The sequence below is a fragment of the Poecilia reticulata genome, chromosome 13 (genome assembly GCF_904066995.2).
Source record: "Poecilia reticulata chromosome 13, P_reticulata-male-v2, whole genome shotgun sequence".
NCBI classification, from domain to species: domain Eukaryota; kingdom Metazoa; phylum Chordata; class Actinopteri; order Cyprinodontiformes; family Poeciliidae; genus Poecilia; species Poecilia reticulata.
Genome location: NC_088842.1, coordinates 20,443,919 through 20,457,945, shown reverse-complemented (window position 1 = coordinate 20,457,945; position 14,027 = coordinate 20,443,919). Strand labels below are relative to the sequence as shown.

At 39.4% G+C, this 14,027-nt stretch overlaps 1 protein-coding gene across 15 annotated transcripts in view; it reads left to right on the top strand.

Annotated features, from left to right (window-relative positions):
* Positions 1 to 14,027, top strand: part of kirrel3b (kirre like nephrin family adhesion molecule 3b) — a 225,514-nt gene that overhangs the window by 73,666 nt on the left and 137,821 nt on the right. The gene's annotated exons all lie outside the window — the stretch shown is intronic.

Here is a 14,027-nt window from a genome sequence, read left to right as displayed (position 1 = left end):
GTTTGAGTTAATTGTAACTGTAGACATTGTTTAGGAATAGTTTAGTGCAAATGTTTGTTTGTTTCTGTCTGAAAATGTGAATGTCTCCACCCCTCCAATTAGTCCTGGTGGGAGCCAATCATTTAAAAGTCAGATGGTTCAGGTGAAAGGGAGATTCTTGTTGTGACCTGATATGCCATGCTGTAAACTGAACTGAACTGAACTAAAGAAAAAAGAAAAGTATTGAGTACTCTACCACTGCTGGCTCCGGTCTGTTTTTCTCATGGGTCGCAAACCAACACTTGGTGTCAGAAGTGGGATGCGACGCTGATGTGCAGATAACTGCTAATTATGGGTCCAAAGCAGCAGACAAAAGGCTCTAAAGCTGCAGAATTGGCTCCAGTGGAGGAAGCAGAGCAGGATGGAGCTACAGGTCAGCAGACTTGGCAGTTCAGTGATGAAACGGCATCTGTGGACATGAAGAACATTGCTGCCATGCTGGAAAAATGTCTTCAGTTCCAGAGTGACTTTGTTGACAGATGGGATAAAGAAGAGGATAAGCAAGAAAGGAGATGGCACCAGATGCAGGTTGAAGTTAACAATCTGAGAGATGACTTGGAGAAGAAGCAGAAAACTGAAATTTGTTCTCATTCAGGCTCCTCTTCAGAAGATGATTTAGAGCCAGCTTCTCGGCATAAATCTAGAGGCGAGCCAAAACAAAGAGTCTGGACTCAATCTGATATTCCAAAGTTTGAGGAGGGAGAGGACATTGAACAGTATCTGACAACCTTTGAAAGGTTAGCAATGGCATACCAATGGCCTGAGAGGGACTGGGCAGTAAGGTTGGTACCTCATCTCACCGGCAGAGCCCGAGCAGCGTATGTGGCTATGGCTGCAGAGGATTCCTGTGACTATGGTGAAGTAAAAGCAGCCATCTTGACAAAGTATGAAATTAATGAAGAAGTGTACCGACAACGCTTTAGAGAGCCAGAGGTCCGTGTGAATGAAACCCCCCGAGAGTTCTACAACCGTCTGAAAGACCTTTACTTGAAGTGGATACAGCCTCAGAAAAGAAGAAAGGATGAGATTGGGGAGATCCTGATCCTGGAGCAGTTCTATAATTCTCTGTCACCAGAGCTGAGAGTATGGGTCAAAGAGAGGAGCCCAGCATCGGCACAAGAAGCAGCAGAACTGGTTGAAAACTTCCTGGCTGCAAGACGGGGACCAAAAACCTTCCGATACAACCTTCAACAGAAGTCCAGCTTAATGCAGAGGAGAAGAGGCGGAGAAGAAACCAGTCGCCTACATCAGTAGGAAATTGTTTCCGCGAGAGACCAGATATTCGGCGGTGGAACTCGAGTGTCTGGCTATCAAATGGACGATAGACTCTCTCAGATATTATCTGCTGGGGCGAGAATTCACCCTTGAGACTGACCATCGTGCACTAAAATGGTTGGAGGCCATGAAAGACACAAACAGTCGCATCACACGATGGTTCCTGTCTCTTCAACCTTACCGGTTCAAGATAGGTTACATTCCAGGAAAGGAGAATACAGTTGCAGACTTCTTGTCTCGCTGTGGACACAGCGAGTCTCCTGAAGGGGAGGGAAGTGTGAGGGATTTGCCCCCTCCCTAACAGGTGCTGTTTTTGTGTTTTATAAATTCTAATTTATTTGTGTAAATGTATTGTTTTGGGAAGTATTTTGATTTATTTACTTGTTTTAATCCTCTTCTCTCTTTGAGGTCACCTGGTCATGTGTTGCCATGGAAGCGCGCCCATGAGCAGTGCTGACAAGGACCTGGTGATACCAATCAGCCTCATTGGGAAAATCCATTTTCTAAGAGGGAGGAGAGATGTATTTTGAATTTTGTTTGGGCCCAGATAGTTTTTGTTTGAGTTAATTGTAACTGTAGACATTGTTTAGGAATAGTTTAGTGCAAATGTTTGTTTGTTTCTGTCTGAAAATGTGAATGTCTCCACCCCTCCAATTAGTCCTGGTGGGAGCCAATCATTTAAAAGTCAGATGGTTCAGGTGAAAGGGAGATTCTTGTTGTGACCTGATATGCCATGCTGTAAACTGAACTGAACTAAAGAAAAAAGAAAAGTATTGAGTACTCTACCACTGCTGGCTCCGGTCTGTTTTTCTCATGGGTCGCAAACCAACAAAAACATATCACAATAAAATGAGTTTTGTTAAAATTGTTAACTTGTGCAAATTCTTCTATGCCAATACGTATAAAATGATGCAAATCCCTTTTGTCGCAGAAGACTATTCTATCATCAGAGACAACATAACGTCAAACTGACCTCAAATGTAAACACGATCCCATCTTTTTTCTGTTTGTCTTCTTTGTTTGTTTCAGTCATCCTTAACAACAAAGTCGTATAAAAACTCAATGTTATAACAAAATGCAAAGGCAGACAGCGGCTATGCACACCTGAATTGACGTTTATTGGTTGGATGATCCATACAGACTAGAGTAGAAATATTCTTTATTCTCCCACATTGGTGAAATTTCTGTGCAACGGCAGCAAAGTGACAAGCAATCAAAGCAAAAAGACTGACAAAGACTGACTAGAATATAAAAATATATAAAAACAGAATGGAGAATAAAAATACGATACAGTAAGTGCAAAATTTCAGCATAAATACCACAGAGCTATAAAAAAAAAATAGCATGTTCTCTTCCAAAAGAATGTGCGACTGAGTTGGTTAAAAATGTACAAAATGTGCATGTCCATTTGAACATTAAAAAGAAAAACTATTTACAGTTAGTGAGAATAAAGACTCTGAAACAGCAGAGATGTGCAGATACCAGCAGAAATGTTTTTCAGAATGAGTAAAGTTGTACAGCCAACATGTATGTAAACACTTATTGAGTTTGTTAGGCGCAGTGACGGTTGTAGAGTCTTACAGCTGCTGGGAGAAAGAATCTACGGAAACACTCCTTAGTGTATCTAGGATCCAGCTGTCTGTCACTGAGTCACTGCTCTCCAGTTCAGCTTCAGCTTCATGAGACTTTAAGGTTTAGTCTTAAAGGTTTGTAGTAAACAATACTTTAGTCTTTCAATGGCATAAAAACAAAGACATTCTCCAATCACAATTGCTGCAGTAAAGCAAGCCGTTCTTCATCCCCAGCTTCATTTTTTTAGACTATCCCTCTGCCTCTGTCACTTCTTCTTTACCCCCTCCCCTCCCCCTCTTTCCTCCCAAGGCTTCCTTTAAGAAGTACACACACCACTTTATCACACTGATGAATCTGGTGAGCTTTTCAAGGAGAGGCTGCCCGCCCGTAATGCAAAGACAAATGCTCTCTGTCCCCCATCAGGTGCTTCTTATGTTTGAGGTGATGCAGAGAGACAGGTTGATTAAAAGAAGGTTAAGAGATGCGCCTAGGCCGTCACTCAGACAGCATGAGGGATTGGTGACAAGCGGGTCAAGGGTGCTGGAGCTCAGGGACTGTGGGAGAAGAATGAAGTTTCCTAAGAACCCCCCCCCTACTAGCCCCTCACTCAATTACACATATTGGGAGAAATGTTCAATTTGTGACATGTAGGTCCAGCTGGATTTCTCATCATCCAAGCATTCATAGAATCAGAAAATGATCAAATTAAACTTGCAACATTACCTACTTCCTCCAGAGGAAGTCTACTTTTCATTTGGACACAAAAGCATTTCTTCAAAACAATATTTATTGTTCTAACACCGAAAACTCTGGATTAATTCAAATAAGAACTTCAATAACACATGCACATTCTAAGTTAGATTTTCTTGTTAATTGTTATGTAAATAGTGGGAATCCCATTGTTTTGCACAAAGTGTCATGATTCACGATTGCATTGTTCAAACTAATTAATGCAAACTGTTTCGAACAAAAATAAAGCAATTTCATGGAGACAAGAATGCAACTTGTCTGTATAATAGAAATTGTGAAGCATTGCTTGACACTGGCAGTGGGACAATGTTGTATGAGGTCTTCTTCTTGTGCGAGGGGGTCAGTTTGGATGGAATACACTATAAGAAGTATTCATCATCTTGGATGTTTTACCCCTTATTTTTAGCTCGAATATGGAGAAAGATAGCTAAAGCCATTTTAGACTAAAGTTTTCTGAAAAACGACTTGCCGCTTGTCTTTTCTATGACATTGCTGACCCTTTCCTCTCAGTCTTGAACATTTTCCACTTAAAAATTGATGCTCAGCAAAAAAAACAGTCAGCTTCATTTGCCCCAAGTCATTCACATTTTGCCAATTCATTTTTTTACATAGCATCCTAGGTCATTCCAGTTTCCTTCCATTTGATACACTTAAACAAACCACATTATCCCCATTTACCTTTTGACTTACCGACTGTGATTGTGATCCTTGTCTAGTCCAGTCAACCTTTTTGAAGAATGACGGATTATGAGTTGTGTGAAGCCAAACTAACTACTGCTCACCTGTTTGTGGGTTGAGTCATCAGTGTGTCATACATACAATTTCTGGAAGTGATTAGAATATAATAGGAAGCATAAGGCATCACTTGCCAAAGTCTCAAGTCCACATAGATGCACCGCATCAAACCTTCAAAAAATGCCCATTTGAAAAACTTTTTTTTTTTTTTCTGAACAATGACCCTGCTTGCATATAGACAGGAGGTGCAAGCAGGAAAAAAATTGCAATTTTGTAAAATGTTCATGTTACTGTGGACAAGGCCAGAGGAAGGTCAATTAATATGTTAGCTTTGTCTCCGATTGCCTGATTTCATTATTTGTTTCACAATCTTAATTGATTCCTACATGATCCTTTAAATCTTAATTAAATCTTTGTTGAGTACGGTTAAAATAATTGTTGCAGTCGCAGGCAAAGTTGTAAATTATGCATCAGCTTTGAAGTTAAACTACCTAGATGCTATGTTTTCATGCTGAAGACAAAATAGTTTTTTTTCCCCCTGTATTTTGTTTGACCTTGAATGCACCATAGGTGTGAAAAATAGCCTCAGTAAGTGAGGGAGAGGAAGTAATTCCCCCTGTGGCCAGTCAACCATATCTGAACCAGAGATCCAAGCTGTCATCACAGAATTATGTATGCTGAGAGCCACATGTGTGCACACAAAACTCATAGGCTATGAAAAATTTCGCACACAGACGCACACACACACACACACACACACATATATATATATATATATATATATATATATATATATAGATAGATAGAAATGTAATTCTGTTCTGTAATTCTAAAAATGCTGTTTTGTGAAAAATGCTCTGGTGAAACAAACCAGCTGTTTTTTCACAATGTTGCTATTCACTCAAAGTAGTAGTCCAAAAAAGATTATTTTAAAATGCAGCAGTCTCAAAAAAGCCAACTTAATGTTGCCATGGGATCAATATGCCGTTATGGCTTTACCAACCAGTATAGCACTGTACCCCATACAAAAGAAGAAGCTCGCTGAGACATGCAAAGTTGTAGGTTGCATTTTACTTTAAGAAAAACTTCAAAAAGAGCTCTTGTATGTAAAGTTAAGCAGGAAGCCAAGGCAGTTTTTTTATGCCAAAACTAATGTTATTATTGTTGGCGATGTTCTGCAGCTGTTTTTTCCTGTCTTCATAATGCATGAGCTAGACTGTGTGCCTGTTATTATTTTGAAAGCGTTGGCCTTGCAACATCAAGCACTGTGACTTAAGGGAGAAAGCAGGCAGCGCATCCAGCCAGTATAATCTCAGCAACCATCTGTCTGTCACACGGCCTCGGGAGAAAGGAGTCAAAACCAGACAAAGACTAATTTTTTTCTCTTTTTTAGTTTCCTGTTCAGATCTTTGGGAGGATGTGCCCTGTTATGTACCTAAGAATTACAAAAATGTTTCTTTTTTTCCTATTTAAACATTTTTAGGATTTTTTTTTCCCCAAGAATTATGTGTAGATGAAATTGAAGCCAGAGGCCTGCTGAAACACATATTTTTGAGGCTCATAGCGATCGGCAGGCAATCCAGTCGGTTGCTGTCCACCTCATCTCAAATGATCACAACAGCGAACCATGAGCCTGGCTTTAGCACAGGTAACATGGAATCCACAGTCTGTAAATTTCCATTTTTCACTCTGGGCAAAGTCCTCTCTTCATTTCATTCTGAAATAGGGAAATAGTGAGAGAGAAGATCCATCTTTCTCTTTTTTCTTACTTCTCCCGGTGGCATCTGAGGTTTGCTTATCTGAAGCAGCAGATGCACAGAACTCACGGGACCTCATCAGAAGGACTCTGTGAAGGTATACCTGCTGCCACTGAACTGTTGCCTCCTTTGCTACGTCCATTTTTAGAGCCTCCTAACCCCGAGCCCTCTGGGCAGAAGGACAGGCATACCAATTACTTAAACTCAGGAAGAAACTAATATGATATATAGTGGAGTAACAGCTTGGCCTGTGTGGAAAATATCCCACCTAGGCTCAATAAGTTTTCCCCCCAATAGTAAATGCATAGCAATTTGTGCCTTGAGAACTAAAAATATGAGGGAGAGATGTGAAGAATGTGGAGATACAGAAGAGTATGTGCTGCAGGAAGTTCTTCCCTATAGCTAAAAGTTACAAATTAGACACACATTTTCATATTTATTTCTGTATTTGTACTCAGGATGATGGGGTTATTACTTATTTTTAGTGGGGACAATTTTTTCTATTTTAAAATAATATGGCGTTAAGAGGCAAAAAGTATTTTGAGCCAAAATCAGTACTCAAGTACTGATTTTGGCTCTGCATTAAATAAATTTTTAGCACTAACGTGAATAAATTCAACAAAATTCATCTTGCACATTATTGTAGTTTCATGAACAAAGTGTAGGGATCAAGTGCCATTTCATTTGCTGTTAAGTAAGCCAATTTTATTAAAAGGCATGCTGAATTCTTTTAATGGTAATAACCTACCTATCCCTTCTGGCATGCCCTATACTCACTTTTTTTTTTTTAATTTGCATTTTTAATCCTTAAATCAAACATGATATTCTGGATTTTGGCACCACTCATATTACACCACCAGGTTTAGCTGTGATAGCGACATAGTAATAATGTTTTGTTTACCATCGTTATCACTCTGGAAGCAGTTGTGTTCGCTAAATCTCTGAAATCTCCCTTGCTTTTATCAGAAAACTGCAGGTACACAATTTATACTGTATGTCAGCGAAGGCTAGAGAGCGAGAGAGAGAGAGAGAGAGAGAGAGAGAGAGAGAGAGAGAGAGAGAGAGAGAGAGAGAGAGAGAGAGAGAGAGAGAGAGAGAGAGAGAGAGAGTTTCTAACTGCTCTGAGCTGAGAACAATGCATTTTGTGCATTTATCTGGTGTTTGGTTGAGCTAGCTGTGAGCCCGCAGGTTCTGGAGGTGCATTTTCTTTCTATTATCTTGGGCAAAGGTGTCCCATAAAAGAATTGACTGTATGTGCACAAATTTAATGATCTATAAAAGTATAATTTAATAATTTGCCAAAGGAAACAAAACTTCAGGAAGTAATTTTTCTTGACTTGGTCAGAAAAAAGTCATGAGACGCATGAATTATTATGTTGCAGCAGGCACTCAGATTCTCTTCCACTGTTTGGTTGGGTAAATGTCTGGCAAATATATATTTTTTCTCCAAAGGAAGAAGGAAATCTATGGGAGACGCAAAGTTCTAATCCCTTTAAACCTTCTTGACTACTTCTTATCATTTTTCTGTTATCAGAGGAAAAGTAAAAGCAAGCATGGTATAAGTTTTTTATGGTTGTGTAAAGAAAGTCCACATTAAACAACCAACTTCTTTTGAAAGAAGTTGGGCTTTGTCAACCAGGCCTGTGCCGGGTACCTGGAACTGTAAACATTTGGTGTCATTTGTTCCTTCATCTATAATAAGTTTATAATTGGGGTAAAAGTACAGTCAGATAGGTGAAAAAGGCATCTGTTATTTTAAATTTGTATGCGAACACTGTGAAACTGTTGTGTTCTTTTTAAGGAGAAAAATAATACCATCACAATTTCACATGTCTACACCTACATGACAACCCAATACATAACAAGACAAGCAAAGTTTAAGGTTTTCTTTATTAGTCTCACATATGATAATTTTATGTTGAACAAATGTGTGCTGCAACCACTGACCCCTTCTTCATTTTACACCAACATTTAACTATAAATCTACAAATGTATTGGTAAGTTTCAGGCATTTTATTTTTAGGTATGGTTTTTGCTTAAATGTAAGATTTATTTATTTTTATTGTGTAACCCTGGCTGAGTTTGTGACACATCTACGTTTGTGGCTCCGTTAAAGCACTTTATATCAATAGCTATTTTAGCACTTGTATGCGCACATGCCTTTTTTAAAGTGTGATTTGCACTACAGGATCTTGTACAGATGAAAATGTTACTGGTGGAGTCATCTTCTATCAAGTGGAGGAGTGGACACCCTGTGATTACGTATGCTTATGTTTGCTTTTTTTTTTCTTTTCTGCCTTGCTCATGAAATATTTGTATTCACTGTGATTAAAAAATAGACTTAGTGACAACAGTGACCTTTTTTGGGACAAATGGGGTTCTTGTTGGCATGTTGGGTCAAACAAAGCATTTCTCATAAGCTACTAACTCACTTACATCTCTCTCTATGTAACTGGTGCCTTTGAGTATCATTAGTGAAGTGAAAAGCTACCAAACAAGGACACAACAGTCTTCCATGTACTGAAACTAGAAATGAGGTGAAAATGAGGGAATGCCCAGGTCGATTTGCAGCCCATTTAGACACTTGATTACAATTGATCCCAGAGAGGTCTACAGTTGAAAATTGTTGAAACATCTGCAGCAGTAATCAGGTGTAGGTGTGCGATTGTTTTTCATGTCTGCATGTGTGTGTGTGTGTGTGTGTGTGTGTGTGTGTGTGTGTGTATCTAATTGTTCCCTAAAGGGCTCTTTCTATTAAGTACAAGCAACAGTCTTAATTGCTGAAAATGTTGTGCCGCGCTGCACAAGACTTGTTTAGACATCTTGCCTCTCCAGCAGGTGCTAATTGATCAACTTCTGTAAGAGTTTGACTAAACAGAACGTGAGCAAGAAAGAAAAACATGTTACTTTAGGAAGCTCATTCCAATTAAAATGTGTTTTGTGATGCTCTACCTTTGTTAAGAAAATGCTTAATAGCACTGGACATAGGGACTTGATTGTTTTAGTAAGCTTCTGCTGTTTGGTCTGTTTCCTCTGTTGAAACTGGACATTTGTGAGCATTGCAGTAAGTCCTTGGGGAATAAAAAGAAATGTAGATAGAGCAGGATATGTAAATGCATGGGCTCATTGGTCAATGCTATTCAGTCCACCTAGCACCTCAGGACTCTTGTATCCATTACTGCAAGTTGTCACCCAGAGAAAAAGTGCACAAATTGATATCCATGAACTTCACTGACAGTATGTTATTAGGAGGAACATTTTTTTCTAATGGTTTCTCGAAATCAACATGAAAATGTTGCCTCAGTTTGTTTATTCTCTTTTCATTTGTTATGCATTTTGTCCTTTGTGAAACTTTTATCTTTCACAGTTGTGCAACAAAAGGTAAAAAAGTCAGGTGAAATGGTTACACAAGTGTGTGAGCTTTTTCGACCTAACTTGTTGCCCTCTGTCTGTCAGAGCCACTGTTTTGTTCAGGATTGAGTGTATATTTTCGGAAACAACCAGGGGGATTAACAAATCCAGTCCCTGTAAAGCCCTTGGAAGGTGGACAGCGGCGGAGCTCAAATTTGCAGAAGGTGAAGCTTAATGGAAACTGGGGAAGGGGAAGTGGGAAAGCTGTACTTGAGATAGGGCCAAGGAGGAGTTGTCAGCTTTGATTTATTAAGTGCAGCTCCTGCTCTGACTGCTGGTAACTTGTCAGTCCCCACATAATGGATGGGGCTCACAGCTCACTGCTCCATGATTGGCTTTTTTCTTTTTTTTCTTTTTTTGCCTCCCTCCTCCCCTGGACCCTGTTCGTCGGCCCTTTCATCCATTGCTATCTTGCTCCCATTTCTAATTAATTTGTTATTCACAACCTCCACTACTCTTCCCGCTTGCCGGGTTACAGAGGACCCAACAGGCTGCTCTTTTTTTCTCACTTTCCCTCTCCCGTCAGCATCCCTCATTCAGCATTCTCAGTCATGTTTGACAATGCCTCCCTGTGGCGTCGGAGTTGGCTGATGACTACTTCTCTTCCGGTGCCTTTGCTTTAACATGGTGTCTGTCCACAGTGGAACAAGTGTGTTTATCATTCACTCACCAGAGAAACATGGATCATTTGGCTTCCATCCCTTAACAGCAAGTCAATGATATCTTCCCTACAACATTTTTCATTGAAGGCATGTCTGGTGTTTTCTCATATCAATGCTAAAGTATCATTTAAAAAGTGGTATTAAAAAAAGCGGAAAGCAAGACGAGATAACTGTGCTGTGGATACATGAGTCTTTTCCAATTTTTAAGCCACGGGATTGTGTGGGAAAAAACGATGATAAAAAGAGACCTCATTAGATCATGTGACATTAGCTGACGACAACAGTTATCATCTATCTCAAGAAGTGTTATCTAGCATGGGGCTTTGTCTGGTAAATTAAGTGTAAGAAAAATCAACTAGACCATCTTGAATATGGGATAGATCTGGGTTAGCCACTATCTTGCTAGTGGGTTCTGTAGGATTAGGTGCCTACATGTTGTGAGGGGAGAAATATTATTATATATTAAAAAATACTCTCTTGTTCAGTTACAACTTATAACATACAGGTATGTATATTTAAAACATCATGCTCTTGGTTCGATCGTATCAAGGGGGAAGTCAGAGACGTCCTCATGATGAGCCTGTGTAGGTCATTTTATTTGAAGTAATGTTAAAGTAATAGCAGGAATCATCAAGAATGAGTAATGCTTGTCTTGCAAACAGTCAACCAAAAGCAAAGTAAGCTGCTATTGTGTCCTTCATAGTCTGCAATAGCAGTTTCTATTGGTCTGAGTTTTAAAACCAAATTCAGCCAACACTAGTTCACTCTAGTGAGACGAAAAAAGAAAGAAAAAGAAAAAAACATGTCACATGTACAAGTTGTACACTTTGAGGTAAGCCTCTCTGATGTGTAAGTTATGACCCCCACACTGAGCTCATGTTCAAGCTGGCACACACACACACACACACACACACACGTCCACACACAAACATCGCACCCAGCATGAGCCTAGTTGCCCCGCGGTGGACCCCTCTGCCGCAATCCCTCACATCGCCGTCTTCCGCGATTAGCTTTGTCTTTGGACAGATGCAGTGCAGCGGGCCCGGAGGATCTAACACACTATGTGGAGCTATTACTCAAAAACAATCAGTCACAACCCAGTCTGAGTTCAAGTTTTTTTTTCCCTCTCTTCTTTGTACTTCAGCCATTTCTCAAGATCTAAGCACAGCAGGATGTCCTTTTTTTAATTCTTTTATTTTTGAAAAAAAAAAAAAAAAAAGATTTGTTCCTCTAAATGTCATGCTTTGCTTTTGGCCCATTTATCAAATCCTGTGAAGGGTGTAGTTTGTTTAAGAAAATGAGAGCTCTCTAAGAGGTAGGCATGCCAGCCCCTGCAGTTGGTGCATCCGGTCATTTCTTGGGTGAGTTAGAGGGAGTACGCCAGAGTCAAGGTTTCTACATTTGATGTTACTATTGGAGATAACTTAATAGTAACAATCAGTTACTATTTGATTGTCAAGTGTGGGGATAGTTCTTACCCAAAAACTTGGTTGGGGTGGATTTGAGAGTGACAAGCTGAACAAATAGAACTGCCATTTCCTGACAGGTCTGCACCACAAAGGAAAGATTTGCATTAACTTAACAAAACAGCATTATTTTTAAAGACAAATTTACTACTCAAGTTCTCCGTCTTCCATTTTGCCAAATATATGTGCAACATAACATTTTTGTTTTAAGTAAATCTTGATTGGAAGACTTTTTCTTGAAATAACAATGTCAATCTGTCAGTCACCTATGATAAGCCTTTTACATTCTAAGTAATTGCAGTTGCATTGCAACAAGAAGCTCCTGGATTCAAATCTTGACCAGGGGTCTTCTGCATGGAATTTGTTCTACCCGTGGTTGCATGGGTTCTCTCTCAGTTACTGTAAACCTCATAATCCAATTTTGGTAGCCATAACATTAAACACCTTAAACCATTTTTTGGGCATTGAAAGCTTTGCCCAGTTTTCTGAGACAAACTCATAACCTAACTCTGTTATGTTTTCCAAAACTAGATTAGCAAAAGTAAGTTATCCATATTGAATTGTTTTTAAAATATATTTTTTATTCAAATGAATGAATGTGTGAAAGCTAGAAAAGACAATTCGGCCAAATAAAAAAAAAAAAAGTGGAAAAAAATCACAACTGTGATAATTTTGTTTTCTAATCAGTTCAATTCTCAGATCAAATCACTTTTCTATTTTCTGTTACTGTGACAAACTTGTTATGATGTTAGTTTTAGGACAGATAAATGAGGCTATATCTGAGAGCTAGTTCAGTCTGCAAACTCGAACCATGCTGCTACGTCACCCAGGATTGTTAGCACACTTTGCACAATACATCAAGCATACCCTAACATTCTGAGTGGTCTGTTTAAGCTGCAAAACCTACAGCACTGCAAAACCACAGGCACTCTGTTGCCTGCTTTCATTTCTGCTGCTGCTGCAAGCTTTTGATTGTTGTTTTTAAAGTCTCCACCACCGTGGGGGTCTAAGATCTGAGGCCCTCTCCTCATTTTCCTGCATGCAGAAGAAGAAATATTCTGAGTAGCCTATTGCTCCATGGCACGTTGAGCAGCCTGGTCATAGAGTGATGGAGGGCAGAAGAAAAACTTAAACTTTTACTTCATTGGGTGTTATTCTGGTTGTATCTAAAGATTTGCAGAGCATTTGTCTGACAGAAAAAAAAAATAGTTTGCTGAGATAAACCGACCAATTGTTTCTTAAATAATTGCATCACCTCCAGCATCCAATATCGCTCTAGCAAGGAGACAGCTTTGATTGCTTTTGTAATTACTGCCAGCGTTTGTGATCGACATCAAAGGAATCAAATTTCAGTTCAGTGATTTTGGCAATTTTCCTGCTCTCTTGAATGGAAATTTTAAATTAATCAAGGTAAAATTATGGCAGTGATTTTAACCGTAATCGGAAATCGGCATTTCTGAACCAATTATTATTATTTGCACCTACCATTTTACCTGTCAGACTTTTTCTGTATACAAAATCAGTCACAACATTATGATCATTGAAAGGTACAATTATCACAACACTTATCTTGTTGCAACACAGCAGGTTCTGTGAAAAGTTATTCAGATGTATTCTGGTATTCACCTGATTATTTTTGGAACTTGCCGTCAATTTAAGCATTTTTCAAGACCAGTCGTAGTTTCAATTTCAATGGCATTTCTTTACAACGGAGCCCTCCTCCTTTACTATGAGGAAAATCGGTCTCACAAATAGTGGCTCAAAAAGCACAGCAAAAGATGCAAATGTCCCAGAGAGCAGTCAGATTAGATTAGATGGCATGTGTAGGAAGCAAGCCCAAACGACAGAGAGATCCCCTCTTGAAAATCCACAGGACTCAAAGGATCTCTCTCTAATGTCACAATACCAGACTCTCCAGAACTCTGACAGATGTTCTTTGAACACGATCTGACTAAAACTAAAGCTGTTAGGCTTGAAAAGGGAGAACAGACAACTATGTTACATATGATTGGTCAAAAAGCAGCTGCACCCTGAGATCATAAAGAATTACCACTGACTCTATGAGATCCCACCAGGTATGAGAGGTAGAACAATATTCCATCTGATGTGGGTTTTTTTTTGACACATGGGTGTCAATATGCGGATTGCCAATCTCACACTGGTTAGAAGCTTTTGAGTGCTGCCAGTGACTTGCTCTTCCTTCTTTCATCTGCTGAACAAACTTTCTATAAACACACTCGCACATGCACGCACGCACACCCAGAGGAAGCTTAGCATTGTTTGTGTGGGTGAGCTTCACAAGGTAGTTGGTTGAACCCAATTGTTATTCTCGCAAACATCAGTCAGCATTCACCTTGTCT